This window comes from Homarus americanus, unplaced genomic scaffold (assembly GCF_018991925.1).
Source record: "Homarus americanus isolate GMGI-L3 unplaced genomic scaffold, GMGI_Hamer_2.0 scaffold57012, whole genome shotgun sequence".
NCBI lineage: Eukaryota > Metazoa > Arthropoda > Malacostraca > Decapoda > Nephropidae > Homarus > Homarus americanus.
In genome coordinates this window covers 22,844-27,397 of record NW_024737408.1, presented here as the reverse complement: position 1 = coordinate 27,397, position 4,554 = coordinate 22,844, and positions in this window count along the sequence as shown.

Below are 4,554 nucleotides of genomic sequence, written 5' to 3'. Positions count from 1 at the left end.
TGTATTGGGCCTGCTGTTGTTTGTTTCATAAGCAATCAACATTCTCCAATAAGTATGAGTGTACAAAACACAGTATCACAGACCTGACATTACAGCACAAAATAAGTTGAAAGAGTCTAGTATTTGTTTTCACAAGAAAAGAAAAGAAAAAAATCATAAATGTTTGAATATGAAAAAATATTTAATTTTCTCCATTTAGTGCAAAAAATTAGTTAACAGAGAGAGAAGGTGAGAGAAAAGGTGAGAGACAAGGTGAGAGAGAGAGAGAAGGTTAGAGAGGTGAGAGAGAGAGAGAGAAGGTTAGAGAGGTGACAGAGAAGCATTCTCTAAGTTACATAAATTGGCTTTTAAATTCCCTTTTTATTGTATAATTTTATCTTTTATTTAGATTTTATTTGCATTAAGAAATTAAAAATACTCTATTTTATGATATTTTAAACCTTTTATATTTTTGGATCACCTGAAGAGTTTCCACCAAGACGTGTGGAATGCTATCATTCTTCTTCACTACACCACAGTCATCATTGTACTCTAATTGGAATTTGTTTTTTTCAAGTAAAACAATTTAAAAAATAATATTCGTGTGAATATAATCAAATAAATCAGTACTTGTTCCATAAAATGTAATAAAGAACAAAGAATACAATTAAAAAATAAAATAAAAATTATTAATGTTTTACAATTTATTATATTTGGGTTGACGCGACTGATCAGCAATTGTATCAGTAATGGTCGTGGAACCGCGGTGCCTGACGACTGCGGCATCGTAGCTCTGAGCAGTTGTGACAGAGGCCTTGGAATCGAGGCTCTTCGCGGAACCGCCGCTCTTCATAGAACCGCTCGTCACGGCGCTTGTGGAACGGTTGCTCCTCGTGACGCCTGTGGAACGGTTGCTCCTCGTGGCGCCTGTGGAACTGTTGCTCCTCGTGGCGCCTGTGGAACTGTTGCTCCTCGTGGCGCCTGTGGAACTGTTGCTCCTCGTGGCGCCTGTGGTCCTCGTGGCGCCTGTGAGGTTCCCGGCAGGGTGTAGCTGGTGGTAGCATGTGGGTTATGGTCTGTGGTCTGGAGGACACCATCTCCAAATTAACAGAGGTGATGAACTGATCAGGGACCCAAATCACAGCCTTAGGTGGGTACTCCTCAGCGTCCATGGTGGGGTCGTATTCAAGGATCACCCTGGGGTTAAGCCACTCCAGGTGATTATTGGGTATGAACACCAATAAGGCATCTTGACCCTTACCTTCAACAATTGCAAAGCGCATGATGGTGATGGTTGGTTTCTTTGTAATGTCTGGTGAGGTCAATTTCAAAATTCCGGACTTGGTTCAGTTTTAAACTAATATGGTTGGAATTTTACAATATTTGAATTAATATTGAGGACATGAAGTACTAGTGTAGTGAAGATGTACTAGTGTAGTGAAGATGTACTAGTGTAGTGAAGATGTACTAGTGTTGTAGTGAAGATGTACTTGTGTAGTGAAGATGTACTAGTGTTGTAGTGAAGATGTACTAGTGTAGTGAAGATGTACTAGTGTAGTGAAGATGTACTAGTGTTGTAGTGAAGATGTACGAGTGTAGTGAAGATGTACTAGTGTTGTAGTGAAGATGTACTAGTGTAGTGAAGATGTACTAGTGTAGTGAAGATGTACTAGTGTTGTAGTGAACATGAAATAGTGTAGATAAGATGTGCTATTGTTGTAGTGAAGATGTACTAGTGTAGTGAAGATGTACTAGTGTAGTGAAGATGTACTAGTGTAGTGAAGATGTACTAGTGTAGTGAAGATGTACTAGTGTTGTAGTGAAGATGTACTAGTGTAGTGAAGATGTACTAGTGTAGTGAAACTGTACTAGTGTAGTGAGGTCGCTCTCCTACACCTCCCTGGTTGAACACGAACTGTTATGGCTGACGGAAGAGCTTCAGCGAGCAGGTCGCTTATTAAATGACTGAATTGGGTGGTGGATACAGCAGACACAGCAATGTAGCCGAGGGTACTGCAGGAGGACTGTTGTCGGATTTGGAGCTGTCCAGCAGCAGTGAATGTGAAGAACAAGAGCCGTTTAAAGTTGTTAATACGAAAAGAAGAATAAAAGGAGGAATAGAGAAGGTACAAGTAGTGAAGATAATATTTCCCTCTTGGTGGATAAGAGAAAGAAAATTGATGGTGTGAGTCATTCTTCAACCATGATCAGTACAACGAGTTTAAACCCCATTGATGGTGTAGACGGCAGCAACTCATCAAGGAGGCCACGTCTTTACTTCCCCAAGAATAATGGCCTGGATTTTCATGATGAGGTAAAGTGCTCAGTTAGACTCGCTAAGTGCCATCAAGTGCTCTTTAAAGAAGGTAAACATATTCCTTATATTACTATGAAGGATGAGGCAGCAGTTAGATATTTAACTACAGAAGGATTTGAGAATGTAGTGATGAAAAAGCCTGTGGAGTCCATTGGGAAATGTATGAAGATCATTCTTTTTGATTATCCTGTTTACCTCGACCCCGTGGATGTGTTGGCTGACGATAGATTTTTGGGGCCAAGAGACGTGTAATTAAAATTGATGGAGAACTAGTACCTATGCCACAGCTAATTGCGCTAATCAAAGGTCCAGCGCCAGAGAAGGTCTTTGTGAGATGTGTGGGATATAAACGGGTTGCTGTCTACAACGAATCTCCAGTAATATGTTATAAGTGTTACAAGTGGGGGCATATGGCGTGGAAATGCCATAATGATTTTCGGTGTAGATTCTGTGGAAAAATGCATGAATCTAAGGTGTGTGGAGATAAAATGGCACTCATTGTTCCTGTGCCTAAGGGTGATAGTGATCAAAGACCCATATCATTTACATCTTGTCTATCTACAATGATGGAGCGAATGGTATTAAATATATTGTATACAATTGATGGTCTCTTGTCTAGTAATGTGTTTGGATTTTTAAAGGGTAAAAGCACTACAGATTGTGTGATTAAATGTCTTAGTAATGCTAATGTCAAGTGTAGACTGTTTGCAGACCTTAAAAGTGCCTTTGATACGGCAAATAAGGAAGTGATCTTAGAAAGTCTTGTATAAATGGGAAATTATTGATGTGGATTACGGATTACTTAACTAACAGAAAAGTGAGTGTCTGGTTTCAAGGTCATGAATCGGAAGAAAAAAGTCTAGGGTTGGGTACCCCACAAGGTGGCGTTCTTAGCCCTATGCTTTTTAATATTCTTATGAACAGAATGGCTAGTTACAAATTTCAGGGCGAGTCCCAAGTAATCATTTATGCTGATGACATTCTGATCTGATGTAAGAATGAGGAAGATATGTCTAGGGTCATTGATCAGCTGCAGTATCTTTGTCTCTCCTTGGGACTGGTCATTAATTAAAATAAAACCAAATCTCAGTGAAGGGCAGTAAATGGAAAAGAATTTTGGCTAAATGGAATAAAATTGCAATAAGTATCCAGTTACAAATATCTGGGAATGTTTGTGGGTGTAAATAATAATGTTAAGGATCAAATTACTTATGTCAAAAACATATGTACAGCTCGGCTAAAACCTCTGAAAGTTTTGTCAAATAGAGCAAATGGTGTTGGTATACCAGTTTTAAGATCTATGTACGTACTTGAGTACAGTTAGGAGTATCATTGATTATTCAGCTCCAGTTCTAGCTTCTTACTCAGGAAAAGATCTTAGGCCATTAGAGCTTATTCAGAATGAAGCAATGAGGATTGTGCTTCGTTGTTCAAAGACGACAAGAATAGAGATTATGAGGATGGAGCTAAATGTCCCGAGCATAATACACAGAATTAGAGAGTTAACTGTCATTTCTACTCTAAGGCTTATTAGGCGTGGTGATGGGTATCTGAAGTCTGCTGTTGATAAATTTACTTATGCAATAACTAGTAATTTTAAGATGAATACTTATACTAATAAACTTTGTCAGATGTTGTGTGAATATAATATTGTAGATTTGTGTGAACCTTTGCCAAACAAAGTTTATTTGAAACCTTGGTTCATGGAGAGTGTATCTGTGAGAATTGATAAGCTAGAGTTAAAAAAAAAAGAATGTAATCCTTTTGAGTTACGGCAAATATTCCTTGAGAAAATATCTGAGTACAGTCGGCCCTTAACATACGCGGGTTTAGCATACACGGATTTGCAAATATGCGGATTGCCCCGCCGGAGGAATAATCTGTACATTGAAGTAATTGAAGTATATTCAACTCGCACGCGGCACCGAACACGGGACACCTCCCGCTCCCGCAACCTCACACACAAACGCATGGCTCTCCCTCACTCAGTCAGTCTCGCTGTAACCACGCTTGTGTTGACATCAGCATTGTAGTTGCAAAAATATTACATTTCCGTGAATGTATTATATCAAGCACAGTATGAATAGAATATCACTAATATAAGAGTATTTTAACCGAAAACTACTAAAAAAACGAGTAACATATCTTGAACATCGGAAGGTTAGGTAAAGTCTTTTGTTTTCATGTAGTTGATCCTAATTTACATTGAAATGCATTACGTTTCAGCAAAACTACTACAGTGAACCCTCACTTTACGC